General features: G+C 44.8%; 2 long non-coding RNA genes across 2 annotated transcripts in view; one reads left to right on the top strand and one right to left on the bottom strand.

Annotated features, from left to right (window-relative positions):
• Positions 1–15,022, top strand: part of LOC149090821 (uncharacterized) — a 113,354-nt gene that overhangs the window by 40,818 nt on the left and 57,514 nt on the right. The gene's annotated exons all lie outside the window — the stretch shown is intronic.
• The window catches only part of LOC149090818 (uncharacterized), a 128,119-nt gene continuing 123,813 nt past the window's right edge, over positions 10,717–15,022 (bottom strand). Inside the window, exons 2-3 of the long non-coding RNA XR_016197470.1 lie at positions 11,028–11,389; positions 10,717–10,939 (exon numbers count right to left, since the gene is read on the bottom strand). This is a non-coding gene — a long non-coding RNA (uncharacterized LOC149090818). The remainder of the gene's footprint in view (positions 10,940–11,027; positions 11,390–15,022) is intronic.

Raw genomic sequence — 15,022 nt, 5'->3', positions numbered from 1 at the left:
TGAGACAATATACAAAATAAACACAAGTAAGAACGTTGCAGTCGGGCGCTACCGACTGCGGAATACTCATTCACAGTCCGTATGCATGATGCTATGTTTACAAAGGGGCATCTATTAAAACAAATAAATTTAACAAGAATCTCATTTTTGGATTTCATTTTAATTACAGTTGTTGACAGTAGGTGGTAGCGATGTCGGCAAAGGCGCCGGTTAGATTTGTTTTTGTTATTTTGACAAACCTGGCTTGGGTGCGAGTTCAAATCCCGCGGAAAATTCTTTTTTGTAAATTGCAAATTTTGTTATTTTGGCTTCTTTTATATTTTTAAAAAATTTAAATTTGATTTTTAAATTTTATAAAAATGTTTCCTTCCGTGTTATCAATGCCTATTAAGCCTATTTGTATACATGTACATACATAGATAGCTCAAGCATATAAATGTCGCAATTTGATACTACAAATGCCGATTGCCACGCCCCTAGTGGCCGTCGACACCTCATTTTTGGCCAGTTCTTAGAAAGAGCTAACGGTAACATGCGAAATTTGAATGCTTACGCTCAAAAAATGTGAAAATGACAGGGTATTTTTTATTATTTTTGGGGCATCGATAGAGGAGGTTACCAGTAACTCAACTATCCAAATTTGAAGCTTCTAGCTCTTAAACTGTAGGAGATATAAGGTTTTGCGGTTTGCCACGCCGCCTTTGGGCGGACATATATCCACCATAGCTTGTTGGACTTGGGTGGTCAACTCACGTATATATACCAAATTTAAAGTCTCTAGCATCAATAGTGCCTAAAATATAGCCAAATTTGAAAAATCACTATATCTTCAGGTCCGATTTGCCACGCCCCTAGTAGGCGTAGATATAGAATTCATTTTCATCAGTCATTATAGAATTAGTTCACGTGCGAAATTTCAACGTTCTAGCTTTAGAACTATAGGAGATACAGTTTTTTCTGATTTGCGCCCCCAATGGGCGTAGATATATCCACCATCGCTTTTTGGACTTGGGGGGTCAACGGGGATCTACATACTAAATTTCAACTTTCTAGCTCTTCAACTAACATGATTTCTGGTATATCGGAAAATGCATTTTCCGATTTGCCACGCCCTTAGTGGGCGGATCGCGAAAATTTTAACACTTTATAAATCGGAGCTATACACGAGTATGTGTTCCAAATTTCAAGTCTCTAGCTTCAATAGCGGCGAAATGAACTGCGTTCATACGGACAGACGGACGGACAGCAAGACGGACATTGCACAAAACCAATATACTAATTCACTTCGTGAATGAGTATAAAAAAACAAGTATGAAGGCTCTAGTCGAGACTGCTCGACTAGGAGATACCCTGAATCTTCGAAGCTGTTACGCACACATACATACATATGCATCCACACTCACGCATAAGCCTGTGCTCTGCTAATTTTTTATTTATACCCTGAACCCATTGAAAATGGGAAATCAGGGTATAATCGTTTTGTTAAAAGTATGTAACAGGCAGAAGGAGGCGTGGCAGACCCCACAAAGTATATACATATACTCTTGATCAGGGCGACAAGCTGAGTCGATTTAGCCTTCCGTCCGTCCGTCCGTATGTTTGAACGCGTCGATCTCAGAAGATATAAGAGCTAGAGACTTCAACTTTTTTTTTTTTAAATGTCCGTATATACAGCGCGCATATCGAGTTTATCACTAAAAAACGATAACTCATTCCGATACTTTTTTATCGATAAAAAACCTTATCGAAGATCACTTAAAAAATTATATCTCCTACATCTTTCAAGCTAGAGTCTCCAAATTTAAAATGTATATAAAGAAGTATTTAATACAATTTACCCCCCACCCCTAAATCCACCCCCTCACCCTCATCTTTGTAAAAGTCGTATATCAAATACTAGAGACTTGTACTTCGGTATACACATACATTTTAATATCATGATTACGTTCTGAAAGTTTCATTACGATCGTACGTCTAGAAATTAAATTATTCAACAAATAAGTTCCCATAATATTGCCAACACTTTAGCGCAACCCAAGCGCAATTGCCTGTAAATGTGCGCGTGTGTGTGTGCTTGTGTTTGTTTGTGTGCGTGTATGTGTGTGCGTGTATTTGTTTGTTTGCGTGTGTGTGTGTGCGTGTGTGTTTTCTAATTATTATTGAAATATCAGTTGCTTGTAGGGTTCAGGGGATCTCGTAGTCGAGCAGTCTCGACTAGAGCTTTCTTTCGTGTTTTTATTTTTATTTGTTGTATAATTTCTAGACATACAATCTTAATCAAAAGGGCCGTGGTATCTAAAATCTGTTGATTACCAAATGTTAGTATTCATCATATGTATATACACAGTAAATCTGAAACCTCCAGAGCAAACAGAATCAATTTTTCGATTATTCTCGATAAAAGTAATCGGATGATTTATCGAAACAACATGATAAACTTGTACTGCGTATGGTATACACGAGTATGCATACAAAATTTCAGCTTCTAGCTCTTATATCTTCTGAGATATCGGTGTTCATACGGACGGACGGACAGGCGGACAGGGCTATATCGAATGCGCTCGTCGTGCTGATCAAAAATATGTATAGTTTATGGGGTCTGTGATGATTCCTTCTGCCTCTTACATTCTTTTCACAGAAGCAATGTTCCCGGATTTCCCATTTTCAATGGGTTCACTGTATAAATAGAGCAAGGCAAAGTGCTTCTTGCTGTCGGGAGTGCGTGTTTATCAGGTACTCTATTTCAACTCAATGACCTCTTTCTTTTATCTGTGCTGATTGTTCCTTCTGAGCTTACTATACCTTATCCAAGAAGCTATCTGAATTTGAATATCAAATTCGGCGACATCTGCTGCGTGAACTTTAAGATTTGGATCTAACAACTAAAAACCCAAAGAGCTATTGTTCAGGCATGAACATATGAATATACGATGATCGTATACATGCCTCCGCCGCACTCAGCGACTAGCAGGTAGTGCGCTGTGAAAAGATAAGGGCCACATGTACGGACTGCATAAATATACAAATGAAGACCAACCCTTGCAACCCCAGAGTCAGATTACGAAGGAGACGAGCGCTGAGCCTTACAAACTCAGCGATAGGATAAGAATAGCTAATAGACCAACGCGGAGTCTTACATACTCAGCGATAAGATAAGAATATGTAATAGCCCAATGCTGAGCCTTACACACTCAGCAATAGATACATTAGATTTAAGGGTTGAAATTATACATGAGTCTGGGTATATAAACCCAGGCTCAGAATAATAAAGATCAATACGAAACTAAACACCATCATAGTCAAGTGTATTCGTTCAGCTATTAAAAATTAGCCTGTTATATAACAGTGCAGTAATAGTCTCTGTTAGGGATTAAAAAAATTTTATCTGCAGCTTAATCAAACGAATATCCCCAGTATTTGCCATAGACTGATTGCAGGGAATATTCGAAAGAGTAAAAAAGTCAAGCGTAAAGTTTTGCAGCGTAAAGTTGTGTGTCGTGGGGAGGGGAGGGAAGTGTGTTATTCGGGGCTGGGAGCAAAAAATAGAAAAAGAGACAAATGCAGTAATCGAATAGGAGTAAACACATACACACACGCACATACACAGGCGACTGCGCAGGGGATGCGCTGCAAAGTTGACATTATTATGAGAATTTATTTATTGAATAATTTCATTTCTAGGCGTACAATCTTTGTGAAACTTTCAGAACGTAATTATTATGCCTACATGTATGTATGTATATATATACCGAAGCACAAGTCTCTAGTATTTAAAATGCGCTATATATACGGACAGGGCCGAATCGACTCAGTTCGGCACCCTGATCAAGAATATATATACTTTGTGGGGTCTGCCACGCCTATTTCTTATTAAACCATTATACCCTGATTTCCCATTTTCAATCGGTTCAGGGTATAACAAGATGTAGAACTGCGGTCAAGTGAATGTATTGCAGGGTCCGTCAGCCCGATTTAATCGACTGCACGCTGCACGCTCTCAAGAGATATTCCCCAGGAATGTCCGCCCATTACCCGATTCGAGTTGGCTACTTTCAAACTGTTAATAGATGTATTCACAGTTCCATCTCCAGCAATTTAAAGCACTTATGCGAACTCTTTATCATTAATTTCAGCTGAGTTATCATTTGACGGCTTCTGAGATAGTCATCTTATATGCCAGCACCATTAAAATGTCAATTCATGGCTCACATGGATATAGATGAAGCCTAAGCAAGGGATAAAAGGCTTTCAGCTTGAGATTCAATTTCTGCTCGATGGTTTTCTTTTCTTTAACCAATTCATAAAAAATCAAATAGATACGCAAGTAATTAAAGGGGCAGCAAGGTGACCTATCCACCTACTGCAATTTAAAAAAAAGTAGCTCTTCCAGTTGCCGTCCTGTGAGGGAGTAGAATGAAGCATGCCTGAACACAGATGTTGTTGCTGCTGTTTTCTTAGGCTACAATGCGCTTGATCTGGGTCCATCAAGAATTTGACAATAATGAACAGAACGATAGGGTTTCGTACTTTATTTTGGCTGACTGTGTATGAGTGATGCCCCGAATGCAATCAGCTTTTGCCTCCGTTTAGCCTCGCTTTTGTTCTTGCTTTTGTCTCTGCATTTACCTTTTGTCTGCCCTGCATGGTGGTTACGCACATAGCTACAGTACGTCAAACGATATTCGTGAGCAGGTAAGATGTAACTACGTAAGAAACGTAAGCGCGCGTAACACTCGCTTCAGTCCCTGCACTAGACTTTTTTTTTTTTTTTTTTTGATTTTATTTAAGCGTTGAACCTGTACATGCAAATATAGTACTTTAACAACACAGTTGGAATATTATATTAGAGCCTAACCTTCTGATGATTCAGGAGGACTTACAATATATATTTACAAATATCACTAAACTAAACTTATCTAATATTTTTTGCAAAGCCTAAGCGTTTTAATCGCCTTAGTGGCCTCGCAGGGAGCAATCTTCTCGCTAGTCTGCTCCGGTGTCTAGCCAGTCTGTCACTATATCGGCTAGTGTGTCTCCCAATCTGTTCCTCCACTGTGAACAGTTTCAAGTCTCGATGCAGGGTAGAGCCTCGCACATACCATGGGCAGTTGGTGATTTGTCGCAATACTCGATTTTGCAAGACCTGTATGCGTCTATAGTTGGATTTTGCGCATATTCCCCAAATCTGCACACCATAGAGCCAAATCGGGGCTACGCAGTGGACATAGACCGCTCTTTTAGCTCGTAGTGACATGGTGCTGCGCCTATTAATCAGCCATCGCAGTTGCTGCATGCGTTGCCCACATCTCCTGGTCGTAGCTTTTAGGTGGGGAGCAAATGTTAGGCGCTTGTCGAGGGTGATGCCAAGGTACTTTGCCTGCGACGGTTGGTCCAGTATTTCTCCATCCAACCTTATGGGCGGGGTGTGGTTGATGAGAGTTTTCAAAGTAAAGCATGGGTTGGTGGTCTTCCGTGGGTTTATCTTCAAATTCCATCGTTTACACCAGGCTGCTAATGTACTTAGGTAGTTTTCCACACCATTTGCTGCCTCAATGCGACATTTCGAGCTGTACAGCACTGCAATATCGTCTGCATATGTACCTAGTAGAGCTTTACCAGGATCCTGCATGTGGTGTCCGCTAGGGGAGGGTAGGTCAGCTGTATATATGGAATAAAGCAGCGGCCCTAATACGCTGCCCTGTGGGACTCCAGCTCTCATCTGGCAAGGAGTCGAATAGGTACTCCGTACTCTGACCATAAATTGTCGGCCTTCCAGGTATGATCGTAGGATCCCGAAGTAGGGTGCTGGAAAAAGCTCTTTGATTTTACTTAGAAGCCCTATATGCCAGACTCTGTCGAATGCTTGCTGCATATCAACGAAAACTGCGTTGCAGTACTCCATGTCGTCAAATGCCTGAAGGATGTGCCTCGTCAGTCTGTGAACCTGCTTCACTGAAAGCATTTATACGGCTGCTGCTGCATCAACACCTTCTGAACCTCAGATAGGTTCCAACTATGGAATTCGATTAATAAGAGAGGCCAGGGATCTTTTGTCGCAAAAAAGAAGACTGCACTAGACTGAGCTAAATGATTGGAAATCAAAGCGAATAGTACATAGAATTTGATATTTAATTACAAGTGTGAACTGACTGCAGCTCTAATTGGATTTGGTTTATATCAATGTGTGTGTGTGAGAGAGAGTATGTGAGAGAGAGTGAGATGGGGAGAGAAAAGGTGTGTGTGTGTGTGTGCTAAATTTAATTTAATTTACTTGCAATTATTTTGCTTTAACTTATGCTTAGTAAAACTCAAACATAAGGCTTCAGTTGCGGCACATTTGTCGCAAGGTGCTGTAGTTGCTTTCCATTCGCTGCGATCCGAGTTCCGCTCCACTTAAGAGACGGGAGCGCGCTCGAATTGCCAGCTCGCAATTTGGGTTAGTTGTCGGTTAGCCCAAGTCTTAGGCCAGTTAACGTTAATAAGTTCTGCTGGGTCAGTCAATCAGTCAGTCAAGCATTGAATCAATCACTCACTGGGGCTTTTGACGTTGCCTCTAAGCGCTGCTTCGTCTGGGTAGTCTCCAGCAGGCAGCTTGTGAGTTGAGCATTCCGATATGTCTGGCTGTCGCATTGTTGTCGCTTCGCTGCCTCTGGCTGCCTGCGGTGAGTGGGTCAGTCGTGGAGGCATTCAACCGTGTTATGTGAACCGGGCGACTGGGTTAATCTGCTCACCCAAAACCCTCTCGCACCAATTCGTCAATCCCTCCGCCCGTCTGCCTAGTTGCCGAGGCAGAGGAGCGGTTTGGTCAATAACCTTAATTGCTCAACAATTTACACACACACGCGGACATACACAGGCACAGCGAAGGCGCCAATCAAGCAACAGGAGGGTCGTCATGCAAATCGGTATCCATGTTCCTGTGTGTCTGTGTGTGTGTGCTCCACATGTGTGTCACTGTGCTATCTGCTACAGCGTTCATTGGCTTTGGGCATTCGCATTAAATCAATATTGTGTACAGTAACAAAACATTTTAATTGAAGTTGCCAAAGTGTCAAAAAATGTTCCCAGACACATCATCGATTTTATACCACACACAAAGAAACACACACAAACACACTTATATATGTATGCGCATACACGCTCAGAGCAATGTCATCGCCGTGTAGAACTTCAAGGGGATAATTGGACGATAGTAGAACTAACAACAACTAAGAAAGCTTTAGTCGCGACTGCTCGACTTTGATATCCCCTGAACCCCTCGAAGAATTGATATTTCGATAATTCTTCGCTTCATTTTGCTCACACAAAAAACACACACAGGCACACGTAGGCATGCACGCAAAAACACGCATTGTATTGAAGTATATAGTATAGTATTTGAAATACGCTTTTGTATACCCTAAACCCATTGAAAACGGGAAATCACGGTATAATGGTTTTGTTAAAATGTATGTAACAGGAGGCGTGTCAGACTCCACAAAGTATATATGTATATTCTGGATCAGGGCGACGAGCTGAGTCGATTTGGCCCTGCCCGTCTATTATTATCATCCTAGCGATGATATAAACAGCTTCCAGAATAAACTGGATGCAGTCGAGGATCTGCTCGTGGATCGACGGCAGCCCTTCATTGTGGCAGGCGATCTGAATGCACGAGCAGTAGACTGGGGAATGTCCTCTACTAAATCTAGAGGACGGAAAATCATGGATATGGCCGCTAGGTCCGGTTTAGTGGTAGCAAACCGCGGAAGCAGAGCTACCTTTCATAGGCCGGGATGTGAAGGCACAATACCGGACGTAACCTTTGGATCCGAACACATCGTAGATCGGATAAAGGACTGGAAGATACTCGATGACTTCACGGGCAGCGATCACGAGTATATATCATATATATATACCAATCGTCAAAACCCTCCACCATGCCCAAGAAAGACTTCTCACAGATGGGACATAAGCAAGGTGGATACAGGCAAATTACTAGCTGAACTAGATATACGTGAACGACACTTCGATGGCACATTGACCTCGAAGCAAGTGGTCGACAGAAGCCTAACAGCTATGGAAAGAGCGTGTAACGTTTCGATGCCAAAAACGCACAGCAAACACGGAGGTAGACGACATGCTTACTGGTGGAACCACGATATTGCGGAAAAACGGAAAGTATGCATACAATGTAGAAGAAGGCTAACAAGGGCACCACGCTCTGGAAATTTTATGACGGAAGCGTTAGCAGCTAAGATTGCGAGAAAAGAACTGTCGATTGCTATCACACGCAGTAAGCATGATAAGTGGAAAGAGCTCTGCAAAGATATAAATAAAGATCCTTGGGGACTTGGCTACAAGATAGGCATGAAGAAGCTCAGAAACTACGGAGCAGTGCCAAGCATGGATGATGAAACGATGGATCACATAGTGGAAACACTGTTTCCAACACACATCCACGAGACGCATGTGCGGACACCCGTAGAGTTCGATGGTTCAGTCCCGAATTACACCGTGGAAGAACTCAAGATTGCGGCTCTCTCCCTAAAGAATAAGAAAGCGCCGGGACCAGATAATATACCGGCAGAGATACTGAAGGTGATAGCATCAGGACGGCCTGCTTTTCTCCTTAGGATGTATAACTCATGTTTAAAAGAAAGGATATTCCCAGAAGCGTGGAAAGAACAGAGACTGGTGCTCATTAGCAAAGGCAAAGGCGATCCCAACTCACCTTCGGCTTATCGCCCATTGCGTATGCTAAACACAGCGGGGAAGCTGTTAGAAAAGCTCATAAGACCCAGACTACTCGCCGCAGTAGAGGCCGCTGGAGGACTTAACCCCAGGCAACACGGGTTCAGAGCTGGGAAATCCACAATGGGAGCTATCGATGAAGTGGTTCAGGCAGCCAGAGCTACGCAAAGAGGAAATGCATACTCGCGCCCAGTGGTCCTGCTAGCAACGCTGGACGTTAAAAACATGGAAGCGACAAATGCGATATTGCTATACGGAAGTGAAGTCTCGGCGGACACCTTAAAGGCGAATGTAAGGCGAGAGCCGATGTTATCAGTGCAACGAAGAGCAGCAACATCGGCGTACCGCACAGTCTCCGTGGCTGCCTTGACTGTGATAGCAGCAGTCATACCGGTTGACTTGCTTGCTCAAGAATGCAAAAATATATGGAATCTTCAGCAAAGAGGAGAATTCTCAGAAGAGGCGGCAAAGAGTATACGACAGCAAACCATAGTCTCGTGAAAGGCGAGATGGTCATGCGAAAGGTATGGAAGATGGACCGCTAGAATAATCCCCGATCTAGAGAAGTGAATAAATAGAAAACACGGTGAAACATGGATACTTTCGAAAGTATCTAAATAAGATGGGGAAAACTGCTGAATCCAGCTTTATTTACTGTGAAAATGCAATGGACGATGCAGAACACACTTTCTTCAACTGCAACAGATGGTCGGAAGAAAGAATCGACCTGGCAGAAACAGTCGGTGAAGTGAAAGTAGAGACATTAGTACAGCAAATGTGCAGTAGCATAGATGCTTGGAAAAAAGTTTATGACTTCGCCGAAAAGGTTCTTCGGCGGAAGAAGTACGACCTGGACGCAGGCACACAGAGGGCAATGCTCATTTAGAGCACAATATGGGGCTCCACCTTGAAGGTTAATGCGGGATAACTCCTGGTTCCGAGGTGGTTTCGAGCCCCAGAAGAGGAGGACTTTTTAGTCGGTAAGCAGTCATGCAGTCCGATACACCGGTCAGAGTGACGACGTGACTGACGGTGCATAAAGCATTTTTTCCTACCACAACCCACAAAAAAAAAAAAAAATTTATTATTATTATTATTATTATTATTATTATTATTATTATTCCCGTCCCTTGACGGCCGCGACGGTCCTTTGAGCGTAGTTAGAACCGGATTCTACTGTATTTTACAACTGAATTAAGTAATCTAGCCATTACCGAAGCTCAGGGGTCTACAGGGTATGCCCAGGTGTCTAATTTGTTATTCGAGAAGGGTCAACATTGATTTTGAAGGCGCTTTTGGGTACAAAAATCTCATTGTCGTCAATCCCCTTTGGTTCAGTCATATTGAGAATGGGAGGGACTGATAGAGACAAAGAGAGAAGGACTAATCAGAGCTGGCTTTTCGTCGTCCGTTGCTTTGCCTTCCTTTCCGGGTGATTCAGTGCAGAGCTGTTTCGCAGCTGCAGATTCCATGTATAAGCTGCTGTCGGCAGCTACTTAACCATTCCACACCTTCACTTTGTGGCATAGTGCACTTAACTGTGCGCACCTACATACGTGGCGGACACACGGCTTTTGGAATACTTACAGTAGGACCTTAAAATACGGCACAATCAACAAATTCGCATGAAATCCAGCTCAATCATATGTGGGAATTCAATTAAACGAACGTGCAAAAGAGTCGGCTGTAAATGCTCAGATTTGCACTTGATGTGACACACACACACACACACACACACACACACACACACACACACACACACACACACACACACACACACACACACACACACACACACACACACACACACACACACACACACACACACACACACACACACACACACACACACACACACACACACACACACACACACACACACACACACACACACACACACACACACACACACACACACACACACACACACACACACACACACACACACACACACACACACACACACACACACACACACACACACACACACACACACACACACACACACACACACACACACACACACACACACACACACACACACACACACACACACACACACACACACACACACACACACACACACACACACACACACACACACACACACACACACACACACACAGAGAGTCGAGTTGCGTTTTCGTGGAGTACGGTCGATGTCATCGCGATCCACCGTGGACAATAGCTTGATCTTTGTTTTTCCCTGTGAAAGTGGAAAAATCTGTAGACAACGTGGTTGCTGTGGGCGCGACGCACCCAGCGACGGCAAAACAAAAACAATAAAAACTTACTTCGCGGCGGTTTCGCGGAGTACCCCAGTGGTACAATCCGGTGGTGCAAGAGAGGGGGGCAATAGCGTCACTGTTTTTGGCGTCAGGGCTTTTCTCCTTCCCTTTCTTTTTAAGCGCGAAATAATTTGTCACATTAGGCGTCACATTTGTGCAAATAATAAATAATCAGGTGCATTCACTCTAACAGCTGATAGTAGTGCTGGAAATTGCAGCGGACAATCAGCTGCTCACTAATTTTGGTGAGTTGCTAAGTCTCAGCAAAGACAGCAACCCAGCTGCTGGTGTGAGGTAGCAGGTACTAAAAGTAGTGCATACTTTCGGGCTCTCGCTGTAATTAGGTTGAGTTTAAGTTACTGTGGTCTCTAAACTCAAATTATATTAGTAGGCAGTGCCCACTACAGGCTTCACGCCGTGGTAGTCGGAGCAATATGGAGGCCATGATGGAGGAGGAGCTGCAAGCTTTCGCGCGCCGTTCCTCGTTGCAGCGATCGCCACAGCAACAACAGAGGGCGTTGCCGCAGCCGTCGACGTGTAACCAGTCTCCAGTGGCTGAGTGCCAGGCACCCAAGTCTTTAAAAGAAGCGTTAGCTCAAATAGGAGTTACGCTAGAGGGTTTGTCTGCCCTATTTGGGGGGCAGCGGCATATAAATGCACTCATGAGGGAGGAGCTGGCTAGGCTGGTCAGTCTCCACAAGACGGCCGAAGCGTTCTGCAACCGACCGGTCAAAGACTGCGAGGTGCAGACCACACTGGTCAAAGAAGTAGCTCAGAAGGCTAAAACAGCGAGCGTTAGTGCTACAGCAGGTAGTAATACGCCCAAGCGGTCGAGGGAAGTTGCCACTGAGCAGAGGAAGACTCCCTCGAAAAAGCCGAGGCACAATAAAAGCGCAGCAAATCCAATAGAGCCAATGGTTCTACGGGCTGCAGCCGTTAAAACCAATCAGGTAGGCCGACAGACGAATCCGAACAGCTGGACGGTTGTTAAGGGACGCAAGCCGCTGCAAAAACGTTCTAGAAGCGACGCCATCGCGGTTTCAGGTGTAGGTGGTTGCAGCTATGCGGACATGCTTCGCGTGGTCAAGAGCGACCCAAATTTAAAGCATCTGAGCGGCGACGTCCAAGGTATTAGGAAGACCGCTAAGGGGGACCTTTTGTTGCAACTGAGTAGGAAGCCGGAGCATAGCGCTGAGGCTCTGCACGAAGCTGTAGGCAAAGCCTTGGGTGACCGAGCGGTAGTTAAAACACTTACCGAATCGGCTCAAATTGAGATTCGCGACCTAGATGAGTTAGCAAGTAAAGAGGAGATCTTGGAGGCAATCAGGGTGGAGTTGAAGGATAGCTCACTCCCCATTGGGGCTATCAAATCGCTTCGGCCAGCTTTTGGTGGACAGCAAAGAGCTACGGTTGCTCTTCCAATTGGGAAAGCTAAAACTCTGCTCGAGCTGTCCAAAATTAGAATAGGATGGGTAGTATGCCGTATTCGAGCCGTGGAGCAGCCTAAACGCTGTTTCAAGTGCCTCGATTACGGTCATATGGCAGCAAACTGTCGCAGCGACTGTGACCTAAAGGGCGCCTGTTTCAGGTGTGGAGAGATGGGTCACAGTGCAAAAGCATGCACCAAGCCACCAAAATGTAGCCTCTGCATCCGGAAAGGTGAAAAGCAGACGGACCATTCAGCAGGCAGCTTCAAATGCCCATCTTACCGTGAAGCTGCTCGTAAAATGAAATGTTAAGGTTCTTGCAGCTTAACCTAAATCATTGTATTGCTGCCCAAGACCTTCTTGAGCAGACCGTTAGGGAAAAATGTATAGACGTAGCTTTTCTCAGTGAGCCCCACCACTGTATAACCAGCTGCCCTAGGACATGGTCAACTGACGTTAATGGCAAAGCTGCGTTGTGGGTATGCGGCAACTCAACGAACGTACTTTCGAATGTTAAGTCATTCAATGGGTTCGTACGCGGCCGATATGGCAACTTATGGCTTTACAGTTGCTATCTGGCCCCCAGCATGCAGCTCAGTGAATTCACGACGGTGCTCGACGAGCTTGCCGAGGATGCTAGGGGTCGGAAGGCCATTATAGCTGGAGATTTTAACTCCTGGGCGTTAGAATGGGGTAGCCTCACAACAAATGCCAGAGGTCGTATCCTACTGGAGATCTTCGCAACACTAGATGTTGCACTGCTCAACACTGGGCACGAGTACACCTTCAGTCGGGCGGGATACGGATCTGTCATCGACATTACTTTTGTCACTTCATCCCTCTTTCGGGGAGCAACATGGAGCCATTGCGATAGCTATACGGGCAGCGATCATACGGCACTTCTATTCACATTAGGTGAGCCACCTGCCAGGGCGTCACCCTTGTGGAGGGAGTCGTATCGGCTAGATACTTTTGATCCCGCGGTCTTTTCTGAGGCCATTCAGTCTCTGGGCACAATTGGTAATGCTGAGGCCAGAGCATGCCAAATGGTAGCCCAAATACAGAGTGCCTGCAATAGCAGTATGCTACGCCGCAAGCAGTTCACGCGACAACAGGAGCCTACGTATTGGTGGAATGCACAAATAGGTGACATTCGTCGCAAATGCATCCAGGCGAGAAGAAGCTACCAACGGGCTCGCGGTAGGTCTACGTTTTTAGAAAAACAATTAGCTTACCAGGCAGCTAGAAGACAGTTGAAGAGGGCCATTCGGGCAAGCAAAAGAGAATGTTTTTTAGAGTTGTGCGACTCAGCCGAATATGACCCTTGGGGCAGGGCATATAAGATAGTAGTTAAAAGACTATACGCAGGTAGACAGGTGCAGCCTACGGATCGTCTGGAGCTTAAAACGATTGTGGAAACGCTCTTTCCAGAAAGTTTAAGCTCCATTCACGCCCCTCGGTCCGAGTCTGCTGATCAGGGCTCAATGAGCACTGAAATTGTTTTAGTCACAGAGGAAGAAATTATATTAACTCTCCGGGGTCTTAGAACCAACACTGCTCCAGGGCCGGACGGGATCCCAAATCGTGCGCTAAAGCTAGCCCTCGCCTTGCACCCTAATACGTTCGCTGAATTATTCAACGAATGTTTAATACAAGAGACGTTCCCGGCAAAATGGAAAGCCCAGAACCTGGTGTTGCTACCCAAGGCTGGCAAACCACCAGATGAGCCATCCTCATACAGACCGATCTGCCTCTTAGACACCATGGGAAAGGTGTTTGAGAAATTGATCTGCTCCAGACTGGAGACTGCGATTACTAGCGCCGGAGGCCTGTCACCAAATCAATTTGGATTCCGGAAGGCCCGGTCAACAACGGATGCGCTAAACAAAGTTGTTGGTCTGGCCACCTCCGCCATTCATGGCACAAGATGGAAGCATGGGACGAAGCAATACTGCATTATTGCGACCCTGGACGTAAAGAATGCCTTCAATACAGCTAGTTGGGATATGATACTGAATGCGCTGTCACAATATAATATCCCTAAATATCTTAAAGAAACAATAAAGAGTTACTTCAGAGGAAGAACACTGGTATACAATACGAGTGAGGGTCCCCAAACTCATACAGTGTCAGCTGGAGTACCCCAAGGCTCAGTGCTGGGGCCTCTCCTATGGAATATCATGTACGACGGCGTACTGCGCTTGGAACTACCAACAGGTGCGCACACCATCGGCTTTGCTGATGATGTAGCTGTCGTAGCCATAGGAAAGGAACTCAAAGATACAGAGGATATGTGCAGCGAAAGTATCAATCGCATACGAAGCTGGTTGACTGGAGCTGGGCTCGAGCTAGCGGCACACAAAACTGAAGTTGTCCTAGTCAGCAGTCGCAAAAGAGTGGAAACTGCCAATATAAAGATCGGCAGCGTCACCATTGCGTCAAAGAGGGCGATAAAGTATCTTGGTGTCATGATAGACACAAGATTAACTTTCCGCGAGCACTTAGAGTATGTGCAAAAAAAGGCAGCTGATTCTTGTAGAGCTCTCTCGAGAATTATGCTTAACACGCGGGGAC

Source organism: Drosophila navojoa, chromosome X, assembly GCF_054131105.1.
Source record: "Drosophila navojoa isolate 15081-1374.11 chromosome X, UAZ_NAV_1.0, whole genome shotgun sequence".
NCBI lineage: Eukaryota > Metazoa > Arthropoda > Insecta > Diptera > Drosophilidae > Drosophila > Drosophila navojoa.
The sequence above is the reverse complement of the archived record's forward strand: the minus strand, read 5'-3'. Positions and strand labels throughout refer to the sequence as shown.